Source organism: Bos indicus x Bos taurus, chromosome 1 (genome assembly GCF_003369695.1).
Source record: "Bos indicus x Bos taurus breed Angus x Brahman F1 hybrid chromosome 1, Bos_hybrid_MaternalHap_v2.0, whole genome shotgun sequence".
NCBI lineage: Eukaryota > Metazoa > Chordata > Mammalia > Artiodactyla > Bovidae > Bos > Bos indicus x Bos taurus.
Genome location: NC_040076.1, coordinates 145,136,050 through 145,147,124, shown reverse-complemented (window position 1 = coordinate 145,147,124; position 11,075 = coordinate 145,136,050).

The window sequence follows — 11,075 nt, the reverse complement described above, 5'->3', positions numbered from 1 at the left end:
GAGACCACGCTTAGTATGATTCAATGATCTTAACTTTGTAAAAGATTTTAATGACTCAGTATCACTTATCTTGGTAAATATTTCATGTGCACTTGAAACATATTTGTGTTTTGCTCTAGTTGCATGAAATATTTAATAAAAACAGTTAGATCCCACTGGTTGACAGTGATATTCAGTTCTTTATCCTTGCTGATTTTCTGTCCTATTTATTTTCAGAGAGAAGTGTTGAAATCTACAACTATAGTTCTGCATTTATCTATTTCTCCTTCTACTTCTGTCTTCATCAACTTTGAAGCTGTTGTTAGGGATGTATACTCTCAGCATTATTACATCTTCTTGGTGCATTGACACTTCTGTTATCAACTTCCCTTTTTATCTATGATATTTTTTCTGAAGTTAATTTATAAATTTTTTCTCTGAAGTCCACTTTATTTGTTATCAATATAGGTGCCCCATATGAAAATTTCTGTTTGTGTGGTTTGTCTTTTTCCTTCCCTTAACACTAACCTACAAATATTATATTTGAGTTTCTTGTAATAGTATATAGATGGGTGATTTTAAAAAATTCACCCCTAAAATCCCTAGCTCTTAATTTAGATCACTTACATTTAATGTAATCCTTGATCTGTTTGGGTTCAGTCCCACCACTTTATTATTTACTTTTTTTACCCCTTTATAAATTTTTTCAGTTTCCCTGTTATTGACTTCATTTTGGCCCTTTGAACATTCTTTAGTATTCTATTTTATCTAGTGCATTGTTGATTATATATCTTTGTATATTTGGGGCATTTCCTGGCAATTACAACATGCACACTTAAACTTTTATGGCCTACTTAGAATAAATAGTTACCATTTCAAATATTTTGTAGAAATCCTACCACCATGCAGGTTCCTGTACTCTCCATCCTTTATGCTGCAGTCGCCTTCTGTAACACATCAACACAGGCTGAAAAGTCCATGAGATGAGATTAACTTTTAACCATCAAACATATTTTAAAGAACTCAAGTAGAGAAGAAGCGTCTATTACGTTTCCTAGATATTTACCAATTTTTTTCTTTTGTTTTTCCTTCCTAGGTTTTCCCTTATGTCTGAAGAACTTATCTTTTTAATCATTCTTTCAGTGTATATTCACTGGTAGGGAATTATTTTAGTTTTCCTTTATCTAAGAATGTCCTTATTTCAACTTCATTCCTGAAGGCTATTTTTACTCCTCTCCTCTTGGGACATGAAGGGTACATGAAGGGACAAGACTCAGCCCTGATGGAGCCCCCTCAGCCACAGGTGGCCTGTCTGGCCACAGTCTGTGGGGTGCTGTCCATGGGCCACACTGCTGGGCTGCCCGACAGGCAGGGAGTGCTAAGCCAGGTCCCCACCACCCTGCGAGGTCTGTGAACCGACCCTGGTCACACCTTTCCCTGCTGTGTGCACTATTGTCCTGAGCTGTGAAAAAGTGAAGGTGTTAGTTGCTCAGTCATGTGGGACTCTTTGTGACTCCATGGACTGTAGCTGCCAGGATCCTCTGTCCATGGGATTCTCCAAACAAGAATACTGGAGTGGGTTGCCGTTCCCTTCTCCAGGGGATCTTCCCGACCCAGGGACTGGACTGGGTCTCCCGCAATGCAGGTGGATTCTTTACCATCTGAGCCACCAGGGAAGCCCTCCTCAGTTGTACTCTCCCTCTATTTTCTTTTAGCACAATGTCTTTGATCCATGCATCACATACAGGGCAAGGTATCTTTGCAGACATTTTCAGTCAGGCCTCCTTGGCCTTGAGTCCCGGCTGCTCCCAACTGGCTGGAGTTTGGGTCCACTTTCAGCTCACCTGACAGTCGGTGGGGAGAATGCTCACCTGGAAGTTGTTGAAGGAGGGAATGTGCAACAAAGAAAGAAGTCTTTGCGGAGAAAATAATTATTGTACATTGACAATGGGAGTTAACTTCTTGACTCAAGGTCATCATCCAGCTGGTGATTTTCTGGATGTCGTAGGTATTCTGTTTGTGGGGAGTTGGGTCGCCTCTCTGGACCCTTTGGAGAACCCCTAAAACCTGTTTTTGGGGGCAGAGCAGGTACAGCCCCTGAACTCTCCTGGCCCAGAAAAAGGAGGTGTCTTGGATTTGTTTAGCCGGCAGGAAGACCCTGTCCATCTCCCGTGGACCGAAGACCCCTCTGCCCGGAGGCAGGGCTGCTGTCTGGGTTCAGGGTCCCGGCGCTGGCAGTGGGCTCTTCTCAGCTCTTCCCCGTGGATGGGCCCAGCCTGTCTCTGGGAGTGACCCCTCATGGGCCTTCCCGTGCTTCTGTCAGGGCCTCCCCTCAGGGTTTGTGGCCCTCTCTGGACCATGGGCTCCAGGTCCTGAGGTGCTCTGGGGCCTCTCTCTGTACCCCATACAACTCCCTCCTTTCTGGCTTCTTGCCCCGTTCTCTGCTCTTCATCCGAGTGACGCTCTTGTTTCCTTGTCCCTCTCCATCGGCCGCCACAGTCCTCTCTATGGCCAGCCTCCTTTCCTCCCAGGCAAACCACCGAAATCCTCAGAAAACCTCAGTCCCAGAGCTGAAACTTGAATTCATTCCTTCGAGAAGCCACAGGCCAAGCGTGGGAGGACTGCCTGGGGCTGTTAGGGGCGAGATGGGAGCCATCTGGGGCCATGTCAAGGCCAAGAGCCTGTCTCCACTAAACCGCAGCTTTCCGCAGAAGTTGAAAGCTCGTAGGATGGTACCCGGGGTGGAGTGTGGTCTGGAAAACCAGAGGAGTGGGTGCCAGAACCTGGTTATCTGAGCTCCTTCCTTTAAGGGCCCTGGCCTTCCCTGCACGAGTACAGAGTCCAGAACTGAGAGGCTGCTGCAGAGCCGAGGAAAGCATCCCTCTGCCCCGCTGATGGAGGGGGCTCTGCAGCTCGAAGAGGGAAGGCTGGTGGGGGCTCTGGTGCTGGAGTCCCCAGTTCAGCCTGTTGGTGCCAGCAGTTCAAAGCAGAGGGCTTCCTAGGAGCCACCCCTCAGCACCTCCACCAGCTGCCCACGGTCTTCAGAACAAAACTCCAGCAGGCTCACCTCCCATCCCCCGGGTTCCCTTTGGGCATTGTCCTCCAGCCCTCCTACCCAGGCTCAAATCCTAGGTCTAGGATGACCACACCTGGCGAGCCCTGCTAGCACGCTGTGCTGCAGTCCGTCCTCGTGTGGTCTGGACCTTGCCTTTCCCTCTACCACTTCCGTTCCACGGGTCCTCCTGCCTCTGTGTGCAGGAGGCCAGCTTCCTTCCACCAAGAGACTTTCTCAAACCCACCTCCGCCACCTTGGAGCCCGGCCTCACCCAGCCCAGGGCAGAGCCATTGCTAGACCACCTGCACCTGGCTATGGCGGCAAAGTCCCCACAGGCCTCCGGTTCTGCCCCCGGATCGTGGCTGGCGTCCCCACACTGCTGGGGTCCCCACCGTTTACAAACATGGGCCATGTGGTTGGTGCCTCGGGCGGGCCCTCACCGGGCGAGGCCGCGCCCGTCTGAGCACTGGGGTCCTCACTGCTCCTCACACGGACCGTTTCCTCGTGCTGAGAGGCTTCCTGTGATGTTGAGCGTTTACGTTGCCTCCAGAGTTTGAGTAAATGTTTACATTCCAGAATAATTCATTGGTAAATATTCCTAAAGAGAGTTACTGGCTTCCAGAGGAGTGGAATTTTGTAGATGTTTCTGCCTATTTTTAGACTGAGATCTAATTTCCAACATGAAAAAGAGTACATATGGAGCGTACACATCTCCATAAATATCCCGTTATCGCCCACACACCACCCCCAGCTGAACCCCAGCTAACGCACCTCTTCTCTACTCCTTAACCCCACCTCCAAGTAACCACTGTCTGATTTCAAAATGAATATACATTCATTTTGCCCAGAACTCGCTATAGCATGAGCTCTGGTGTCTGGTGTCCATCGCTCAGCACAGCATTTTGACTCCCATCCATTCTGCATGAGAACCAGCCGCTCACGCCTCTGTGCTGCTCAGCGTGCCTCGTTTTGAGTCTGTACCTGTTTACCTGCCCATCTTTATTTAGGGAGACCTATTTAGGACCTCTGACCTCCCACAAAAATAGATTTGTGTTTTTTTAAATTTTTGGTGTTTTATGATCGCAATGATAAGAATCTAATATGGGGGTGCTGGATTAACCAACAACCGTGTATTTGTCTGTTTCTCCTTTCAGTGTTTTGCTTTATGTATTTTGCAGCTGTGCTGTTTGATATAAACACTTAGGATTGCGATGTCTTCTTGAGAGACGTACATTTCATCGTAGTGTTCCTCTCTGTTGCTTGTTTTCTTTGGTCTGAACTTTACTTCATCTGATATTCATGTTGTCACTCTTTCTTTTGATTAATATTTGCATTATATATCTTAATCCATCCTTTTACTTTCAACCTGCCTATATCATCATATTTGTGGTTAATTTCTGTGGACAGTATATGGAATAAATAAAATTTCTCTATTTGCAATTGGTAGGATTTTGTTTATAGAAAATTCTGAAGAAACACAAGAAACTATTAGAATTAATAAATGAGTTTAGCAAGGTGACAAGATACAAAATTAATATAAAAATCAACTGCGTTTCTATACATTAGCAATGAACAATTTGAAATGAAGTTGAGAAAACAATTTCACTTACAATAGCATCAAAAAGAATGAAATACTTGGAAGTAAATTTAACAAAAAAAGTGAACAGCTTATATACCCAAATTTATAAAATATTGGTGAAAGAAATTAAAGACTATGCAAGTAAGTGGAAAGACCCCATGTACATGGATGGAAAGACATATATTGTTAAGAGGTCAACACTTCTGAAAGTGATTACAGATTCATCAAAGTCCATACTAAAATCCCATCTGGCTTTTTTTTATGGACATTGATGGGATGATCTTAAAGTTCATAGGGAAATTCAAATCATATATGTGAAAGGAACTCATATCCAGAGTGTATAAAGAACACTTAAAACTCAATAATGAAAAGACAAATAGCCCAACTAAGTAGTGGACTAAAGAACTTGAATAGACATTTCTCCAAAGAAGACATACAAATGGCTAATAGTACAGGAAAAAAATCAATATTATTAGTTCTTAGGGAAATCTAAATCAAAACCTCCCAGAGATGCCATTTCACATCCACTGAGGCTAGAATAAAAGACATGGATATTGTTAAGTGTTGGGAGGATGTTGGGCAGTTGGAAGCTGCATACACTGCCGGTGAAAGTGTTAAATGGTGTATCAGACCTTGGAAAACAGTTTTGCAGTTCTTCGAAATGGTAAGCACAGTGCCCATATGACTTAGCAATTCTACTCCTCAGATACACCTGCTGCTGCTGCTGCTGCTAAGTCGCTTCAGTCGTGTCCAACTCTGTGCGACCCCATAGACGGAAGCCCACCAGGCTCCCTCGTCCCTGGGATTCTCCAGGCAAGAACACTGGAGTGGGTTGCCATTTCCTTCTCCAATGCATGAAAGTGAAAAGTGAAAGTGAAGTTGCTCAGTCGTGTCCGACTCTTAGCGACCCCATGGACTGCAGCCCACCAGGTTTCTCCTTCCATGGGATTTTCCAGGCAAGAGTACTGGAGTGGGGTGCCATCGCCTTCTCTACGGATACACCTGGGAGAACTGAAAACAACACACACTCAAAATCTCGTGCACAAACATTCATCACGGCGTTACTCACAACAGCCGCCAAATGGAAATACTCTCCATGTCAGCCAGTTGATGACTGGATAAACAAAAGGTGGTCCAGCCACGCGGTGGGTGTTTACTCAGCCATAAGAAGGAATGAAGTACTGATTTATGCTACAACATGGAAGAGTCATGAAGACATGAAACTAAGTCAATGACCCCATTCACATGACGTCACATGCTGTATGATTCCATGTACATGAAATGTCTGTAATAAGATCCACACAGACGCCAAGTAGATTAATAGTTGCCAGGCCCTGGGGGTGGGGAGTGGGAATGACTGCCGCTGGGCAGAAGGTTTCATTTTGGATGAAAATGTCTGGGAATTCGATCATGGCAATGTGCCCATCTCTGTGAATATACCAAAAACCATTGAATTGTACACTTTAAAATGGTGAGCTTTATGGTGTATAAATTATATCTCAAAAAACTTGCTGTACTCTTAGTTTTAAAAAGAAAAAGAAAAGTGAAAAAGAAATTGCACATGTCCCCTGAGAAAATGTGAGCCTACAAAAAGTATAAAAAATAAATTATAAATCACCCATAAGCCCACCCCACTGACCATCCTATCCACTTGTAATATTTTTTCTGTGTAACTTTCCACAATATTTCCTACACATCTGCACATTCATGCATTGTTTTTAAAAGTGGGATCCTCCTCAGGTACCTGTTTGTAACTTGCTTTTCCCCCATGTATCAATATAATAAAACCTTTTTCATTTCAATAAGTATATATTGCTGTTTTAAAAAATAAAACAGTAGAGAGAGCACTGTCCAAAGACAAGGACCGCAGCTGGGAGGGGGAGTCCCTCCTGGCTTCTTACCATGACTGGCTTCAGTCTGCAGAGGGCAGGACAGACATGTGAAGGAAGTGGGGGCCACTGAGAGAGGTGGACCCCAGTGGGGCCAAGCTGACAGCCGCTAGGGGTATCAACCAGGAGGGGAAGGGTATCCCTGGCCCCAGAGCAAGTGTGGGTGGGCTTCAGGACGTACGGAGGGCCTGGGGCTGAGCCCCGAGCTGCGGGTGGAATGGGAAGCTGCCCATCTACCTTTCAGAGTGCTCTAGTGGGAGGGCAAAGTGCTGTGTGTGTTCAATTTTCACTAATTGGGATGACTAAAATGTCATCAAAACAGAAAAAGAAACACTAGCTGTGGGACATGGCCCAACCCTGTTGTCGCTATGCTTACACACAGGAGCAGGGCTTTGGAAGAATCATGGTTCACCAGCAGGAGACTGAGAACCTAGATGTTTACAGGCTTCCGGGGCAGCTGCTGGCCGGTGGCCCCCACCTTGGACCCCACCTAGAGAGCTGCCTCCTCCGAGGGGTCTGGGTTTTCCCCGAGGTGGACTTGCTAGCCCCACTGGGCACTTCATGCTCAGCTCAGTGAGGAGTTGGGGGCATGTCCCGTGTAGGGGCCGGGCGGTCTTGGCCTGTTGCTCACCTGTTTGTGGTCATGCACACGCTGTGGGTGTGTGTGCATGTGTGTGTTTATGTGTCCTTAAGACAGAGAGATGGGACAGAGAGAACCACTGAGGCAGAGTTGCTGGGGGAAGCAGTGACGCGCCTGCAGTGGGACCTGCTTGCCCTCAAGCAGGACAGGTGGGTCCCCACAGGGGTCATCTGGTCAACAGTGAGCCATGGAACCCTTGTCTGGTCACACAACACGATAAATGTATCCTTGTTACTGGCCCATTGGTGACCCTCAAGTCCTTGGAGGTACCTGAAGATCGCAGCGATGGTGGCAGAAGAATTTGGGGTTTGGACTCGGAAGATGTTGGATCCAACTGCCCAGTCCTCTCCTCTGAAGTCCATGGTCACGCAACTGGTCATCCAGGGTCCCCACACCCGTGTGGTGGACATCTTGGTGAGGGGTGAGGGTGGGACCACCCGGCCAGGGGAGTTCACCTGTGTGTGCCTAGCGCTCCCCACCCCAGGGCTGTTGTCAGGCTGTGGGTGGCTCAGACTGGCACTTGGAGGCTCTCACCCCCTTTGTCTGCACTGTCACTGTTTTTCCCATGGCCACCAAGTCAGGTGACCCCTTCAGGCATCATCAAGTCCTGGAAATTCCCGGCTAGTGGGGCTTGGACGTCCACTCCTGTCTGTCCAGATTTGTCACTTTTTCCTGTCCCTGCCTTGCCTCCCAGCCCCTCCTCTGCTGCCTTGGACTCTGGAGGCAACTTGCGATCTTCCCAGGGCACCTGATAGCTAGTGGTTCGGGGAAAGTCACAGCTTGCCCTGAAAGGGCGTCCTCTCCCCACCTGGGGATAGTGTGGGGGCCTGTTACCTGCAGGGACACAGATGGCATGCTGCAGGTGCCTGCAGTCAGAGGCCCATGGGGAGGATGCTTTATTCCAGGAGTGGATGCCGAGTCGTCTAGGAAAGGGATCCGCGCCCTCTGCTAAGGGCCCGTGTTTCCCAGCAAACCCTGGATCTGAGCCTACCAGCTGGGCCTGTGCTGCGGGTGACCCGCCAAGAGCCGGTGTTGGTCTGATCTGCATCTGCACCTCCAAGGCCGATGGGGCGGCTTCCAGGAAGTCAGGAGGCCCTCATCGCCAGACACTCCATCTGGATGAGACTGTGAGGCTGGAGCAGGACACTGCTGGAATCTCGTGGGGGAGGCCCGGGGGTGGGGCATGCCCAGCTCCTGCTGGGAGCACCCCCCTTCCCTGCCCCGTGGGTCTCTGGCAGGGTGGTGAGAAGGAGCTCCCCCATCCTGATGTCCCAAGTCCCCTCAGTGCACCCCAGCTGGGACTTGGCAGCACTCCTCTTGGGGCCCCATTTCCTTTCTTCTAATTCAGAAGAAATGCTCCTGCAGATGTGTTCTTCTCAGCCTGTTTGTTTAGAGTCAGCTGACATGTTCCAGAGAAGCGATGATTCACAGAGGCCCAGGCTCCTCCCGAAGTGAGCAGGAGTAGGGGATGGGGGAGGCAGGCGGACTCAGCCCTCAGCCCTGTAGAGCCCAACTCCCAGTGGGGGCCTGGTGCAGGCAGGTGGGTGAGCATCTCCCATCTCCCCTCCATGCCACGGGATGCCTTACATGGGCCCAAAACCCGGACCAGAAGCACGTCTGCCCCCTGATGGGCAGCAAGAGGCCAGTGCAGCAGCTCAGATGGTGGGTGGGCAAGCCCCGCTCCATCCTGCCCCGATTGACCTTGGGGCTGTTCCTAGGTGTCCTGTGACACACAGCAGCAGGGCGAGGTCACAAAGCGACCCAAAGCCCTGCTCGAGTCATTGTGTCTTTCCCTCTGCAGCAGGAAACGCGACATGCCCAGGAGGACTTCCAAGTGAGCCTGGCTTGGGCCGGGGCCCCAGACTTGCAGTGAGCAAATGAGACACAAAAATGAAACCTCTGTTTCCAGCTTCTGATGTTCTGTGGCTATTTGTTTCCCAGCCCCTCTGACTGATGCAGACCCCAGACACCCCAGACTGCAAAGGATGACAGGGGCCTCCGTGCCACTGAAGCAGCTGCCAGAGAAGGAACAAGGAAGTGACTTTGGCTTGTGATTTTGTGCACCTTCCACTCTGCTTTCTGTTTCATGGGGTCAAAACGCATGGAGTGGTGCCCAGCTGGCCGTCGCTTCTGCCTGAACCCCGCAGGCGTCTTCTCACCGCAGCTCCTGTGGCCACCTGTGTTGTGAGCCCTACCGGCCTCGGCACAGCAGCAGACAGTGGCGTTTGGTCCTGCCGGGGCTGCAGCTCAACTTCCATGTGCCTCAGTTTCCTTCTCCCTGAAACAGGGCTTAGAACAGTGGCGGCCTCCTCCGGTGCATGTGGGGTCATCTCAGCTGAGAAAACCCTCAGAATGCAGTGCCCAGGAGCAGGCAGGCTCTCTGGAGGGTCAGTGTGCCTGCTGTTGTCACTGTGGCAGGCACCCAACAGGAATGTTGGGTGCCACTCACCTGAGCCACAGATGTCCATTCGGAAGCCAGATTCCAAATGTGTGTTTGTTGCTCAGTCGTTTCCCACCCTTTGCGACCCCATGGACTGCAGCCCGCCAGGCTCCTCTATCCATGGGGTTCTCCAGGCAAGGATAATGGAGTGGGTTGCCATTTCCTTCTGCAGAATCCAAAGGGTGCCTGTGAATTAGTTCACTGGGCCAGGGCGTGACCTTCAGCCACAGCCGCTGGTTTTTTTCACCCAGAAATGAGTGTGGAGAGTGTCGTGTGGCACACATGGAAAAGTGCACTCACTGCACACACACAGCAGCCAGTTCCTGGGAGGGGCGCGAGTGCACTGCGTCCTGATGGGGAACAGAGCACTGGGCCTCCAGATACACGCCCCGGTGGCCACGTCCTGATTTCCGTAGACCCGCGGGGCTGTCTGGTCTTGAACTTTCTTTAAATAGAGTCTGGCTTCTGCTGTCAACGTGGCATCTTTGAGACCCAGTCTCCCCTCTGTCACCCTACAGGTTTTCTGTGAATACGCCTCTATCTGGGCTTTCCAAGTGGCTCACCGATAAAGAATTCTCTTGCGAGCCAGAAGATGCAGGAGACGCCGCGGGTTTGATCCCTGGGTCGGGAAGATCCCCTGAAGGAGGGAATGGCAACCCACTTCAGTATCCTTGCCTGGAGAATCCCATGAACAGAGGAGCCTGACAGGCTATAGTCCATGGGGTCACAAAGAGTCGGACACGACTGAAGCGACTGAGCACACACGTGTGCACCCACGCCTCTATCTGCTACCCTGTCTCAAACGGACACCTGTGGCTCAGCTGAGTGGCATACTTGATGTTCCTGTTGGGTGTCTGTGAGAGTGGCTGGCTGGTCCTGGCAGACACAGGGCTGCTTTTCCCAAGAGCAGGCACTGGTCCCCACTGAGTGTACTGCATCCCTGCCACCCACGCCCACAGGCAGGCAGCAGCTTTCCCCTGTGACCCTCTCTGCAGCAGTGTCTTGCATTTAACAGTGACTTTGGTGGAGCAGGGTGTGGGGTGAGAGGTGGGGACAGGCCCAGGCTGGGCTCTGTGTCCACCGGGCCTAGGGCCAGTGTGGCTTCTCTGGGCTGTTACCCTCCTCTGCCAGTAGGGCCCTTCTCCTTCCTGAAAGGAAGGGCATTCCTGTGGCAGCAACCCTGAACTGGCCTTGAGGTTGATGCTTCTCCCGGGCAGATGGCCCCCCACAGAGCAAGAGCCCCTGCCCCCGCAGTGGGAGCCCTTAGGGAGAGCGGGCAGGCAGCTGCCCTTTCTCGATGTGGGGTGGTATCTGGCCCCCTTCCTCAGCAAGGGGCTGTGCACTGGCTGGCTGGGCTGCAGCTGACCTTCAACCCCACCCACCGGTTTCCCACCAGGAGGGAGCAGAGCCGGCCACACCAGCACTCAGAAGGGGGCCTGGGATCCTGCCCTGGGATTTGCCCTAGGGTGCGCACGGCCCACTCTCTCACCTGC